Source organism: Elephas maximus, chromosome 8 (genome assembly GCF_024166365.1).
Source record: "Elephas maximus indicus isolate mEleMax1 chromosome 8, mEleMax1 primary haplotype, whole genome shotgun sequence".
In the NCBI taxonomy this organism is placed as follows: domain Eukaryota; kingdom Metazoa; phylum Chordata; class Mammalia; order Proboscidea; family Elephantidae; genus Elephas; species Elephas maximus.
The window spans coordinates 102,272,214-102,287,877 of NC_064826.1; the positions used below are offsets into that span (position 1 = coordinate 102,272,214).

Genomic DNA, 15,664 nt, shown 5'->3' on the forward strand with positions numbered 1-15,664 from the left:
TCCATCTTCAGCTTTCTCACTCTTAAATTCTGGTAGTTAAGTTCTCTGTATAATAGCACCTTAAAAAATCTTTTTGGTGTGTATTACATGTTCTATTTGATGTTTGATCAGTTTGTTTTATGACTTTTTTGACTTGGGTTTTTTGTTTTTGTCTCAGTAGTTGGCCAACATGGGTGGGGAGGGATGACTGCATTGTTGTCACACAGATGAGCCACTTGTGTGGGCATCTGTCAATTATCATCACTCTGGTGCTGCCCAAGCTTATTTGTGTCTTGGAAACCCTAGGGCCAGGTACCAGAGGAGTCCTAGAAGCAGCCCTGGCAAGCTTAGAATTGATGGCAGCTTCATGATAATTATACTTTTTTGCATGGCTGCCTAGCTGTATCATTATAATAGCTTTTCATCCTAGAGGCTAAATAAGATAGAGAGATGCCCAAGCTGCTTAATATATCTCAACAAATTACATTACCATCGATGCCTTTTCCAACTGGTTTCTCCCCTGTAAGCACCCTCCTCTCACCCAATCTATTCTGTTCTTTCATAAACAGGCAAACATGTGGCTCCAGATGCCCTTTTTAAGTATAGAATACTGAGAACCATGCTTTATTTATTTACTTTTTGTTCCTTAAAATAATCGTGTATTTTTCTTGTTTTCAAATCTGGGTCTGAAGTACTCAGTTTTAATAGGTAAGACTGTATAATAAATATATGGTGATGATGACGGTAATAATAATAGCGATGGCAAGTTGTTAATGAGCGCTTACTATATGCTGGGAAGTATACTAAGCATTTTACATTTCATTTAATCCCTGCCGACCCTATGAGAGAGGTGCTTCAGATGAGGAATCAGAGACTCAGAGAGGTGAAGTTACCTGCCCCAGGTGCTGGTGAGGTAGCAAGTAGTGGAGAAAGGCATTGCACCCATGATCATGCTCTTAACTATTTAAAAGTCATTCATTGATTTTGTTTTAAATATGTCTTTTTTCTGGGTGTCTTCTCAGATAATAGAAGTTAAATTATTTTGCCTCATGTTAAGTGTATTCAGTTTAAAAGTTTTTGCTTCATTAAACAAAATTCTACTAACTTATTATGGTCGTAACATGGCATTGGTGGTGAAATAAAGACTTTTTCATAGATTTGTAATGAAATGAAGATTTATGGGATGAAGAGACCTAAATATATTTTGTGTATCACTTGAAATAAAATAAGGGCCCCAAAAGAGACTTAAGTGCAGAAGACCAGTATTTTTGGAAAATATAAATATTTGATGCTAAAGATTAATGTTTTCCCCCTTGAGACTTAAGAGAAAGAAAACTAACTTAAAGATATTTCGGCACGAGTTTTGCCTGGTGGCTTTTATAAGAGAGAAGTAAAGTGGATGATGAATGTTAACTTCCTGTTTTTGGAAGTTCTTTAGCTGTTGTGTTAGTTTCCTGGGGTAACAAAGCACCATAAATTGGGATGGCTTATAACAACAGGAATTTATTGTCTCACAGTTCTGGAGGCTAGAAGTCTGAAATGAAGGTGTTGGCAGGGCCATACTTCTTCTGAAGTCTCTAGGGGAAGATTCTTCCTTGCCTTTTCCAGCTTCTAGGCAGGCCTTCGTTTATGGCAGCATCACTCCAGTTTCTGCCTCCATCTTCACATGGCTGCCTTCCCTTTGTGTCTGTCTGTCTGGGTCTCTTCTCCTCTTTTTGTAAGGACACCAGCCATCGGATTAGAGTCCCCTCTACTTCCGTATGGCCTCATATTAACTAATTTCATTTGCAAAGATGCTATTTCCAAGTAAATGTCACATTCATGGATGTCAGGGGTTAGAACTTCAACATAATTTTTTGAGGGGCACAAATCAACCCATAACAGCCATTCTGCTGAGGGGAATTTCCCTCTGGTACTTTTTTTCCTGCCATTTTGTTCAGCTTCCCCTCCTTTGTCTAATCTTCCATTCCATTCTGGCTGTTAAGCTTACCTGTACCCCCTCTCCCTCTCACTCCCTCCCAGAGCTATCCCTCAACTAATTCTTAGTGTCAGCCACTGTTCTAGGCAATTCTAGTGGGAAAGATGGGTAATAAACAAATAAATCAATTTAAGGTAATATGAGGTAACTGTAAGTGTTATAAGAAAAGTAAAGCAGAGATAGAGACTCAGAGGAGTGTCGTCCTATTCAGAGAGGATGGTCAGGCAAGGTTACTCTAAGAGTGAGATATTCAAGCAGAAATTTGTATGGATCGAGAAAGACATGCAAATGTACAGAGGAAGAGATTTCCGGCAAAGGAAATAGCAAGTGCAAAGGCTCTGGCATGTGTTGGGTTCTCTAGAAGGCAGCTGTGCCAACGGAGCTAGAAGGGCAAAGGGCTTACTGGGGAGTAACACCTGTGAAAGGGAAAGGAAGGCAATAGGGCTGGACACAGGGAACCATCAAACTGCGTGCTGACCTGACAAAGGTTCTGCTTGTCCACTGGGGAGTTCCAGAGCCATTACCCCAAGGAGGGCTGCTGCCATAGTCCCTCACTGAGTGGAGGAAATGGCTAGGTCTTTCTGCCCCTACTTTGCTTAGTCATTTGACCAGAGAATCATGGGATCTCAGCTGGAAAACTGATGTGGACTCTGATGAAACTAATAGCTGGAGGTTGTCAGGTAAGCCCAATCCTTGCAGGTGGGCATCGAGGCCTTTCTTGAAGGGAATCTTAGTGGTCCACCTCTTTTTCGCCACAGGCCCTGAAACAGAAGTTTGCTCGATGTGTTCAAGGAACCGCAAGGTCAATGTAGCTGTAGAAGAATGAGTGAGAGGGAGAGTGATAGGGAGCAAGGTTGGAGAGATAGCCAAGACCAGAAGAATCAGGCTCTTGAGGGATATGGTAGGACATTGGATTTCATTCTACTTGTGGTAGAAAGCCATTAGGAGATTTTGAGCAGGGAAATATCTTATTTGTTTTAAATTTTAGAAAGATCACCCTGGCTGCTACAATAGGCCATCTCTGACCTAAGCCATTCGTATTGGTTTATCTATGCCTGCATGACCAACAACTCCACAATTTAGTGGCTTAAGTTAACAGTGGCGAATTTTTTTCTCAAAATTCAATGGATTGACTGGGCCATTCTGCTGGACTCACCTGGGATCATTAGTGTGCCTGCAAATAGTCGCTTGGCTGGGCCTGGACCTGCTAAGATGGCCTCTCCCCATGTCTGGGTGTCAGCTGGAATGGGTGCAATGACAGGACGACCCCCCCGCCCTGTGCACGTGCTCTTTCATCTTGTGCTTCTTCACACGAAGGCAGAGGTGTTGCAGGAAGTCAAACCCAGTGTGCAGGCATTTATCCAGCTTTGCCTGCATCAAGTTTGCTCATGTCCCATTGGCTAAAGCAAGGTAATGTCCAAGCCCAGATCAACATGGGAGGGGATCATTCAAAAGTGGGGATCTCTGGAAGTGTTATTCATGAGCCTATTGCTGTTACAATCTACCACATTAAACATTGTTTCAGCTCCTTTCATTTTTCTGATTCCCTGCTCATCAAGTTACTTTGAGTATAATCTGATTTCCCACATAAGTGTACTTCCAAGAAAATAATGCACCAATCTCATGGACTTCACATATTTCCTATTGCTGTGACAGCAATTCTTTATTGGAAAATAATAAATTGGCTTATTTCAAGGAGAAAGTACGTGCCATATGGACTTCCAGTATTCTGTGCTAGAGCACTGTGGTCTGTGATCTCTTACCTAAGAATCATTTCAAGTTTATATATATGTAAATTCTATAACCTTTTTCTTAATCCACTGGTGATGGATCTACATTCAGAATTTCTTAGAAATATTTCAAACTGGTTGCTTATCATTTTTCCCCATGTAGGTTTAAGTACAATTCAGCTTGATCTGAACTTTGTAGGCTATTTGGCTAAAATTTGACTTTGTGATTTAATGTTGCCATTACGTGTATATGATGAATTACTAATATAATTATTGATCTGTGTATCAATTTTTATAGTTTATGGGTGAAGAGAAAAAAAAGAAATATACATGTGATTTCAAATTGTTTAATAAGCTTTTTTTTTTTTTTTGCCCATTCCTTCCTCCCTATCCTTAAAGTAGAGCAAACATGCAAGAGAGCTTTGTTGCTACCTTCAATAGCCCACATCTTAGGATATTTTTTATTACACAAAATATCTTCATGTAGTTGTAGATTTTATTAATTGGGAGTAATCTGGTATTTGTTATTGTTGTTAGCTGCTGTGGAATTAGCCTCAGATCATGGGGACCCCATGCACAGTGGGATGAAATGCTACCCGATCCTGTGCCATTGCCATGATCAATTGCAGATCAGCCTATTGTGATCCACAGGGTTTTCATTGATTTTCAGAAGTAGCTCGCCAGACCCTTCTTCCTAACCTGGTTATTAGAGGCTTTAATTTTTACAGAGTAACTATCAGGTCAAGCTTACTGTGTTACATATAAAGCAGAAACACTGTGAAGGAAAAAAACATAATTTGGGTAGTAGAGATTATTTAAAAGAGAATATGAAAAATTCTGCACTGTTCCTCTTGAAAATTAATAATGAATATTGTTTAAATATTATCTGTGTTTTGCCAGGCACTGACAATATGAAGCTATTGGAAGGTGTAAAAATTCTGGATCTAACGAGGTTTGTATTGGTTTAACTAGGTTTTGGTGACTGGCTTTTCCCTTCTCTTTGAAACGATGTTTATATGCTTATTTTCAAAATTTTAGAAAAGAAAAAAATAAAACTAAAATTCTATAATCCCATCATTCTAAGAGATAACCAGTGTAATATCTGTGCATTTCTTTCTAATCTACATATTTACATATGATTTTACAAAAGAAAAATTAGAACCATATTGAAATTAGTTTTACCGACATTTTACACGTAGTGTTGTATTTTGAATATTTTCCTATGTTATTAAAGATCCAACAAAAACATAAGATGGTATTTATTTTATCATTATGTAACAATTACAAACTCATCCCCCAGTATTTCACAATTATGGATTAGACTTCAGGGAACCTTCTTGCACATATATGTTTGCCTTGTTTCTGATTACTTTCTCAGGACAGAGCTTAGATGTAGAATTCCTCAGTCAAAGGGGGTATACTGTGACCAAAGTACTTTTTAGAACAGTTTTAATGATTTTAGTTCTTAATGTGAGCTTTTTTGCGTTGATGGACTTTTGAGAAAATAATATAAAATTCTTTAAGATGGTAACTAATTCATTTATCATTGTTAATATTGTATTGGCGGGACCTTTTGCTACTATGAATTTAGGAGACCTTGGAGCAGAAGTTATAAAAGTGGAAAGACCAGGTAAAGCTATTGTTCCCTTTAAAAAATAGAAGCAAGCTAATAAATCTCTTAAGTAATTCCCTAAATACCCATGTTAGTGTTCTTGTGTGTGGGAGGAGGAGAGAATTGAAAGGAATCAGTTCTTTTCCCCATTCCTTATTTTCTCCTGAGCCTAAACTACTGGTTGCTGTCAAGTCGATTCTGACTCATAGTGACCCTTTGTGTGTCCGAATAGAACTGTGCTGCATAGGGATTTCAACTGCTGATTTCTCAGAAGTAGATCGTCGGGCCTTTCTTCTGAGGCTCTTCTGGTTGGGCTACAGTTAGCAGCTGAACATGTTAACCCTTTGCACCACCCAGAGGCTTCCAGCCTACAGCAGTGATTTCTTATTCTTCAGAGGGGCCAAAGGCTAAGGCTCAAGCCATGTCCTTTCCATGCACCTGCAAGGCTCTGGCTGAAGCCAAGATGCAATGTATAATAAAGATGATAATAACACTTATAATAGTGCCAGTCAAAGTTTTAAGTACTTTGCCTATATTAATTTATTATATCAGGATGAGATGATGTTATTATTTCTAGTTTACAAATGAGAAAACAGAGGCACAGAGAGGTAAAGCAATTTGTCCAAGATCAAACAGCTCCTAAGGAATATCCAGGCACTCTGTGCTGATCCTGGCCCTTGCTTTGCCCTTGAGACTCAGATAAGAGAAGGTCTGGACACATCCCCTTACTCTGGGATGCAGAGAAGGCAAGGAGAGGGAACTAGACAAGGAAAGGATAAAAGGGAAGAAGTAGACCAGATAAGGAGAGAAGGAAAAGGAATCAAAGTCCTTCAAAAAGGAATCCAAATACCCCAACTTAAGTCATTCTATTTCTAATAAAAGAAACATTTTCCCATTTTATAATTTTAAAACTCTTGAGGGAAAAACACCCAAGCTTAGATCAGTTCTTTGCTTTATGTTTTTTATCTGACATCTTTCTTGTTCTTCTGTCTTCGTCTCCCAAATACACATACTTTGTGAATACAATTCTCAATTTTATTTGTTGTCTTTTTAGCATTTTGGTGTTTTGTTGATGCTGCTACTGATAAAGTTGCTTAGAAAGTGTCATTGTTGTGTGCCCTTTCTCTCCAATAAATACTTAAAGGCTAGAGTCTCTGTTCCATTTTTTTTCTTTTTAAAAATTTTATTGTGCTTTAGGTAAAAGTTTATAGTGCAAATTAATTTTTTATTCAAAAATTTATACACAAATTGTTTCATGACATTGGTTGCAATCCTCACAATGTGTTAGCACTCTCCCCCTTTCCACCAAGGGTTCCCTGTGTCCATTCATCCAGTTTTCCTGTCCCTTCCGGCCTTCTCCTCTTTGCTTTTGGGCAGGTGTTGCTTATTTGGTTTTGTATACTTGATTGAACTAAGAAGTACATTCCTCACATGTGTTGTTGTTTGTTTCATAGGCCTGCCTAATCTTTGGCTAGAAGGTGGACTTTCGGAGTGGCTTCAGCTCTGAGTTAGCAGGGTATATGGGGGCCAAGTCTCGGGGGTTCCTCCAGTCTCTGTTAGATCAATAAGCCTGGTCTTTTTTTTGTTAGTTTGGATTTTGTTCTACATTTTTCTCCTGCTCCGTCTGGGACCCTTTATTGTTCTCTATTGTGATCGCTGTTAGAGCTGTCGGTGGTGGTAGCCGGGCACCATCTAGTTCTTCTGTGGAGTCCATTTTCTTTAAACCCTCTACATCATTTTTCAGAAGGTTTGAAAAATTACTATTATTACTTCCGCTTCAGGACCTGATCCTTGTGGATCTGAAAGAGAATTCCCAAATCAGTGAGGATTAGCTAGCCCTGGATAGTCTGCTAATATTTAAGACTCACCAGGAACTAAATTATAATTATATCACTTGATAATTTACCTTAAGTGATGAATCTTATAAATAGAATACTTGATCTGGAAGATTTAACTTTTTGCAACATAGATTTTGTCTTAAGAGGCCAAAGCAGTTAGCAGAAGATTCTCTGGTCTATATTGAAATTATATTGTACATTATTACATTATATTTTATTATGCTATGTTTATCTCATCCTGTGCTTATCAGGAGCCCTGGTGGTACAGTGGTTAAGAGCTCAGGCTGCTAACCAAAAGGTTGGCAGTTTGAATCTATCAGTCACTCTTTGGGAGCCCTGGGGGGCAGTTCTGCTCTGTTTTTCTTTAGGGTCACTATGAGTCAGAATCGACTTGACTGTAACGGGTTTGTTTGTTTTTTGTGCTTATCAGGCTCTAGGTAGTAGAAAAAATATTCATCTTTTTTGGTAGTAGCTGGATACATGCCAAAGAATGTTTATTTTCTAACTAGATGTCTTTCTTTTTTTTTCAGTTTCCGTGAAACTTCTGATTTCTACATTGTTATCAGTTTCAACACCTTAGCACTTCCAGATTTCAACCTTTGATTTTCTTGGATCTTCCATTCCTCAGTAGAGCATCCAATCTAATTCTCTTGCTATTTCAGGTGGTAACCTGGCCAATGTTTGTATTTGTATTGATTTTTTTAAATAATATTTTATTATGTTTTCAGTGAAAGTTTACACAGCAAGAGGACCAATATTTTTTTTTTTTAATAATTTTTATTGAGCTTTAAGTGAATGTTTACAAATCAAGTCAGTCTGTCACGTGTAAGCTTATATACACCTTACTCCATACTCCCACTTACTCTCCCCTTAATGAGTCAGCCCTTCCGGTCTCTCCTTTCATAAGAATTTTGCCAGTTTCTAACCCTCTCTACCCTCCCCTCTCCCCTCCAACAGGAGATGCCAACACAGTCTCAAGTGTCCACTTGATACAAGTAGCTCACTCTTCATCAACATCTCTCTCCAACCCATTGTCCAGTCCCTTCCATGTCTGATGAGTTGTCTTTGGGAATGGTTTCTGTCCTGGGCCAACAGAAGGTTTGGGGACCATGACCACCGGGATTCCTCTAGTCTCAGTCAGACCACTAAGTCTGGTCTTTTTATGAGAATTTGGGGTCTGCATCCCACTGATCTCCTGCTCCCTTAGGGGTTCTCTGTTGTGCTCCCTGTCAGGGCAGTCATCAGTTGTGGCCGGACACCATCTAGTTCTTCTGGTCTCAGGATGATGTAAATCTCTGGTTCATGTGGCCCTTTCTGTCTCTTGGGCTCATAGTTGTCGTGTGACCTTGGTGTTCTTCATTCTCCTTTGCTCCAGGTGGGTTGAGACCAATTGATGCATCTTAGATGGCCGCTTGTTAGCATTTAAGACCCCAGACGCCACATATCAAAGTAGGATGCAGACTGTTTTCATAATAGTATTATTTTGCCAATTGACTTAGAAGTCCCCTTAAGCCATAGTCCCCAAACCCCCGCCCTTGCTTCGCTGACCTTCGAAGCATTCAGTTTATCCCGAAACTTCTTTGCTTTTGGTCCAGTCCATTTGAGCTGACCTTCTGTGTATTGAGTGTTGACCTTCCCTTCACCTAAAGCAGTTCTTAGCTACTAACTCATCAGTAAAAAAAAACCCTCTCCCACCCTCCCTCTCTCCCCGCCTCGTAACCACAAAAGTATGTGTTCTTCTCAGTTTATACTATTTCTCAAGATCTTATAATAGTGGTCTTATACAATATTTGTCCTTTTGCCTCTGACTAATTTCACTCAGCATAATGCCTTCCAGGTTCCTCCATGTTATGAAATGTTTCACAGATTCGTCACTGTTCTTTATCTTTGTGTAGTATACCACTGTGTGAATATACCACAATTTATTTAACCATTCATCCGTTGATGGACACCTTGGTTGCTTCCAGCTTTTTGCTATTGTAAACAGTGCTGCAATAAACATGGGTGTGCATATTTCTGTTTGTGTGAAGGCTCTTATTTCTCTAGGGTATATTCCTAGGAGTGGGATTTCTGGGTTGTATGGTAGTTCTATTTCTAACTGTTTAAGATAACGCCAAATAGATTTCCAAAGTGGTTGTACCATTTTACATTCCCACCAGCAGTGTATAAGAGTTCCAATCTCTCCGCAGCCTCTCCAACATTTATTATTTTGTGTTTTTTGGATTAATGCCGGCCTTGTTGGAGTGAGATGGAATCTCATCGTGGTTTTAATTTGCATTTCTCTAATGGCTAATGATCGAGAGCATTTTCTCATGTATCTGTTAGCTGCCTGAATATCTTCTTTAGTGAAGTGTGTGTTCATATCCTTTGCCCACTTCTTGATTGGGTTGTTTGCCTTTTTGTGGCTGAGTTTTGACAGAATCATACAGATTTTAGAGATCAGGCGCTGGTCGGAGATGTCATAGCTGAAAATTTTTTCCCAATCTGTAGGTGGTCTTTTTACTCTTTTGGTGAAATCTTTAGATGAGCATAGGTGTTTGATTTTTAGGAGCTCCCAGTTATCTGGTTTCTCTTCGTCATTTTTGGTAATGTTTTGTATTCTGTTTATGCCTTGTATTAGGGCTCCTAAGGTTGTCGCTATTTTTTCTTCCATGATCTTTATCGTTTTAGTCTTTATGTTTAGGTCTTTGATCCACCTGGAGTTAGTTTTTGTGTGTGGTGTGAGGTATGGGTCGTGTTTCATTTTTTTGCAAATGGATGTCCAGTTATGCCAGCACCATTTGTTAAAAAGACTATCTTTTCCCCAATTAACTGACACTGGGCCTTTGTCAAATATCAGCTGCTCATATGTGGATGGATTTATATCTGGGTTCTCAATTCTGTTCCACTGGTCTATGTGCCTGTTGTTGTACCAGTACCAGGCTGTTTTGACTACTGTGGCTGTATAATAGCTTCTGAAATCAGGTAGAGTGAGGCCTCCCACTTTCTTCTTCTTTTTCAGTAATGCTTTGCTTATCTGAGGCTTCTTTCCCTTCCATATGAAGTTGGTGATTTGTTTCTCTATCACCTTAAAAAATGACATTGGAATTTGGATCGGAAGTGCATTGTATGTATAGATGGCTTTTGGTAGAATAGACATTTTTACTATGTTAAGTCTTCCTATCCATGAGCAAGGTATGTTTTTCCACTTAAGTAGGTCCTTTTGAATTTCTTGTAGCAGAGCTTTGTAGTTTTCTTTGTATAGGTCTTTTACATCCTTGGTAAGATTTATTCCTAAGTATTTTATCTTCTTGGTGGCTACTGTGAATGGTATTGATTTGGTGATTTCCTCTTCGATGTTCTTTTTGTTGATGTAGAGGAATCCAAGTGATTTTTGTATGTTTATCTTATAACCTGAGACTCTGCCAAACTCTTTTATTAGTTTCAGTAGTGTTCTGGAGGATTCATTGGGGTTTTCTGTGTATTGTATTGATTTTATAGATTGATTATTTCCCATTTACTTAGGACTATTTCTATTTTGTGCTTTTTAGTTTCCGTCATAGGGAGACCTTTCTTTGTCTAGGCCTTGATTGTGCCCCACAGAGTCCCTGGGTGGTACAAATGGTTAACACACTTGATTGATAACTTTAAGGTCAGAGGTTCTTGTCTACTCAGAGGTGCCATGGAAGAAAGGCCTGATGATTTGAAGATCACAGCCATTGAAAGCCCTATGGCGCATAGTTGTACTGTGACACACACAGTGTTGCCATGAGTTCAAGTCAACTGAACGTCAACTTTTTTTTTATTGTGTCCCATACACTTATTGTCATTCTTTGCTCATAGTTGGTGTCCATTGCTGTTTTTTTGACTTATTGCTCTGACTTTCCCTTGGCTCCCATGTCCAGTACACTTTAATGCTCATAGTATTTATTTTGGGTTTCCAAGATACTTATTCGACATGGAGATGAAGAAAAGTGCATTAAAAGTGGCTTGAAAATATTTTCAAATTTCAGTAGAGAACTAATCTCTTTTCTTGTCCTCTTCTCCAGTTTATTCAAGTCAATAAAATTTGGTTGTAGTTTCCAGTTTAGGACTTAAATTATTCTTATCTGGATAATCAAAGGGTGTATCAAACTTAAGTATACTTTTCGTCTCCTTTTAGTGCTAGTCAGTCAGTGGGTGTAAACTTACGTGTCTGCAGGGCCAGGCAGGTAGATGCTGCTGCTGCTGTTTCAGGACTGCCCCCACTAGGGGTGGGGATGTTTGTCTTTTGTCGACAGCTGTGTCTCCTCTGCAAAAGAAGCATGCCTGTGACACAGTAGATACTCAATACTTATTCGTTGAATGAATGAATGTAGGAACAGGTGTCTTGTGTTGTAAGATTACCTAAGAAAGGCAGTTGGAATTTTTGAGATCTCCAGATTTTGATGTCATGGTAGCTAGTTAAAAACTTTAAAAACCATGTAGGTCAAATAAAACATGTCTCTCAAACTGCTAGTTTTACCAGTGCATGACCTTGCATTTCCTGTCCTTGTGCCATAGGCGCTTAGTTTCTGTCTCTAAAGCCCTGGTTATATCTCAGGGGCCACAGGTGCAGGAGGGACTCCAATTTAGACTTCTGACATGATGTCCACTTGAGGGATGAATGTAAACATTTAAAACAAACCATCTAATATTAGCCTTATCTCAGCATTCCTTCTTCTTTTTCTTTTTTTTGTGTTTTAGTGTGAGTGCTTCAAAAAAAAAAAAAAAAAGGAAGTGGCTGGACCCTCTCCTGACTCTGAGAGGTCCTGCGTGAGCCTGAGTATCTAAATTGATTCACACATTCACAGTGAAGCCTTTGCTGGCTCTTGTAGTGTGCTTTTCCTCTAGATTTTTTTTTTTTTTTTTATCATTCCATTCCATTTGGTACTTACCATTGATTGCTTTGTGTTGCTCTTGGTTCATCTCCAGTTAGTTGTGTCACCCCTTTTCTCCTCTCTCCTGTGACCTCTGTTTCTCTTGTCTTTGTTTATTTTTTTACTAAATGAACCTGTTTTTCAGTCCCTGTTCTTTTTTCAAAAGGCAATGTCTATTTTCCTTAATTAATTCCAGTGAGTAAAGCCTAACAGGCTAATAGATTGATTGTATCATTAAATGATTAGAGTTTAAGACTTTGACCCACATCCACAAATTCTCAGAATAAAACATTCACTCTATTTTTTGGTGGTTTTAAGCTTTGAAGCAAGACCTAAATGACTAAAATTTTATTTAAAAAAAACTGTTAAATTATGGCCATTTGCTATTTAGTGTCATATTTTGCCTTTCCTTATTCCTTCATTGTTGTATACCTAGCCCTACCGTGCCACCTTATCATAAGGGCTCACTTATCATTTTTTCTGATTTTAATTACAGTTAACAAAGATCTTTCGCAGACTCAAGAGTATTTTCTTTGCCCAATGGATGCTAGAAATATTAAGAGCGGATTGATTTGCTTGCCAAAAACTGTGAGTAATTATTTTCCTCAAATTTGTCATTTATTAGTAATGAAGACTGTCAGTAGCTTGCCCATGCAGCCTAAAGAGGAGACTTTAGTGATTGTATAAACAGGTGGAAGGCTTGGGTGGTGTCAACAAACTCACAGGGCCTCCTCTCGGCTGCAGACTCCACTGGGCTGAGTGATCTCGTTCAGGCACCTGTGAATGCCTGCGATGAGTGAGCCTGCTGGTTTGAAATGTTTCAAAGATTAATAGCACATATTATCATTTTCAGGAGTTGGCGATGACACACGAACTTGGGGGCCATCTTTTGTGGGGACAGAAAGTACTTATTTTCTCAGTGTTAACCGAAATAAAAAATAAGAACATCGTTTCTTTTTTGCTTTCTTTGTGTAATTCTTTGGTAAGAACCAGACTTTTGATACTGTCGTGGCTTGTTTCTTTGTTTTTTTGTAGATATAACTAATGTCTCAAATAAGGTGAAATTTTAGCTGTTCACCAGTCACCAAATAGCAACAATAGAGCTTTCTATTAATCTTCCTTCTCTACCAAGTTCCTTAAAACATCTCCTGAGAATTTATAATGGAAACAATAATTTGTTAAAAGAGAGTAATGATTTGATGCTCTACGTTTGTTATTCTTTTGGAGAAGGCTGGTTGCCTGATACCCAGTATCACCATTTGAAAAATATTTACGATAATTCTTGCTATTGTCCTAACTTATCCTAATTGCAACTAAAATCAGCAAAGATAATTTAAATGTATCTTCATGAAGAAAATAAATTTTCTTAAAGAAGAGAATCTATGCTATGAATGGCTTTGTTGTTGACTAGAACTGTTAATAGTTAAAAAAATATCTTTATGGTAGTATTTTAATACTTACTTAATTTTTAGAGTATAGCTGTCAATATCAAGAATCCAAAAGGGGTGAAAATCATCAAAGAGGTACAGTATACTCTATGGAAGGCATTTTACCACTGTCGTGGATTGAATTGTGTCCCCCCAAAAAAATCATGGGCCATGATTTCCAGTATTGTGTGATTGTCCACCATATTGTCATCTGATATGATTTGCCTATGTGTTGTAAATCCTACCTCTGTGATGTCAGTGAGTTAGAATTAGAGGCAGTTATGTTAATAAGGCAGAACACAATCTACAAGATTAGGTTGAGTTTTAAAGTCAATTTCTTTTGAGATATAAAAGAAAGAATCAAGCAGAGAGATAGGGGACCTCATACCACTAAGAAACAAGAGCCCGGAGATTGCGCATCCTTTAAACCTGGGGTCCCTGTGCTGAGAATCTTCTCGATCAGGGAAGATTGATGACAAGGACCTTCCTCCAGAGCTGACAGAGAGAGCAAGCCTTCCCCTAGAGCTGGCACCCTGAATTTGGGCTTCTAGTCTCCTAGACTGTGAGAGAATAAATTTCTCTTTGTTAAAGCCATCCACTTGTGGTATTTCTGTTATAGCAGCACTGGATGACCAAGACAAGCACCTAGGCTGTAATTAGGTATTTGAACATCAGAGTGAAAATATTCAAAGCATTATTTCATTGACAATCTGTGATCTTGATACAGAGTCCCTTGGTGGTGCAAATAGTTAAATGCTCAACTACTAGCCGAAAGTTTGGTGGCCTGAACACACCCACTGGTGCCTTGAAAGACAGGCCCTGATGATCTGCTTCTGAAAGGTCAGAAAGCTTTGAAAACCCTATGGAGCAGTTTACTTGGCAAACAAGGAGTCACCATGAGCCGAAATCAACTTGAGGATAATTAACAACAGCAACAATCTTGATATAAATGCCATTTAAGAATTTCACTTGCCTCTTATTGTAGGTATAATACACTATATAATTTCTTGTATGTAGTGCGTAACGATGTTAGCTGCCTTTGAGTTGGCCCTGACTCATGGCAGCCCCGTGCATAATGGAAAAATATGTCGATCTGTCCTATGCCATTCCATGATTGGTTGCAGATTGGACCATTGTGATCCACAGAATTTTCACTGACTGATTTTCATAAGTAGATTGCCAGGACTTTTTTCCTTGTTTGTCTTAGTCTGGAAGCTCTGCTGAAACCTGTTCAGATCATAGCAACGTGTAAGCCACCACTTATAGATGGGTGGTGGCTGCACATGAAGTGCACTGGGCAGGATTTGAACCCAGGTCTCCCACATAGAAGGTGAGAATTCTACCACTGAACCACCAATGCCTCATAAATGAGGTATTAAAATTCCCTTTTTCATAGGAAAGATTGAGTTTCAAGGGGGCTTAAGGAAGCTCTAAAAATTACATAGTAAGAAGAAGAGCTGAGATTTGAACCCGGAATCACATCACTGAAGAGCTATTTTTTCCAACACTTATATGTCCAGACCGTAGCATCTTCCCTTGAGGGGCAATATATCATAACAGTTAAGAGTGCATACCCTACCATTTCACTTCCTGGGGCCTGTTGAATCCTGCCTCCTCTACTTACTATGTGATCTCAGCCAGATTACCTAACTTCTTTGTGCCTCAGTTTCCTCACTGGTAAAATAGCAATAATAATAGTACCTACTAGGGTTTTTGTGAGAATTGCATTCATGCATGTAAAATTCGTAGACGAGTGCCTGCCATATTGTACTCATTAAGTATTAACTCAGTATTGTTTCCTGATCCATATAGTGTTGGATTCATCATATGAATGAAAGGTTGTCTGCCATCCTTTTTGAAGTTTAAAATCAATCCAGTGAGTGCAAATCTAGGGAATGCTTTTATATCAAAGCATCAACCCTAGCTTTATTGCTTTGCTGCCACTTTTCTTATATATCCAGGCGATTGAATGTTAATTTCCTTGAATCATTAAGACCAGAACCAGCAACCATCTTCTTTGGCTCTGCTGGATTAAGCCAAAAAATTTAAGAATTTGTGTTTACCAATGTATTTTGAACCTAGAGTTCTACCTTCAGATCTTACTGTCTTTTTCCTTACGTCTTCCTATAGCATAACTTAGGTTTATTTTTTGTTTTTTCCTTTCAGTTGAGCCTCAGTTTGACTTCCTAAATTGTTCTCCATTATTGTTGGCCTGCTCTGTTT

The 15,664-nt window shown here is 38.7% G+C and overlaps 1 long non-coding RNA gene and 1 other non-coding gene across 4 annotated transcripts in view; one reads left to right on the forward strand and one right to left on the reverse strand.

The window, feature by feature from the left end:
* Positions 1-15,664, forward strand: part of LOC126082275 (uncharacterized) — a 275,294-nt gene that overhangs the window by 18,335 nt on the left and 241,295 nt on the right. For all 3 annotated transcript variants that reach the window (XR_007518520.1, XR_007518522.1, XR_007518521.1), the window contains exons 2-5: positions 4,588-4,639; positions 5,279-5,317; positions 7,668-7,799; positions 12,511-12,602. This is a non-coding gene — a long non-coding RNA (uncharacterized LOC126082275). The remainder of the gene's footprint in view (positions 1-4,587; positions 4,640-5,278; positions 5,318-7,667; positions 7,800-12,510; positions 12,603-15,664) is intronic.
* Positions 14,731-14,801, reverse strand: TRNAR-UCU (transfer RNA arginine (anticodon UCU)). The gene has a single exon. It is a non-coding gene; the product is annotated as a tRNA-Arg (tRNA).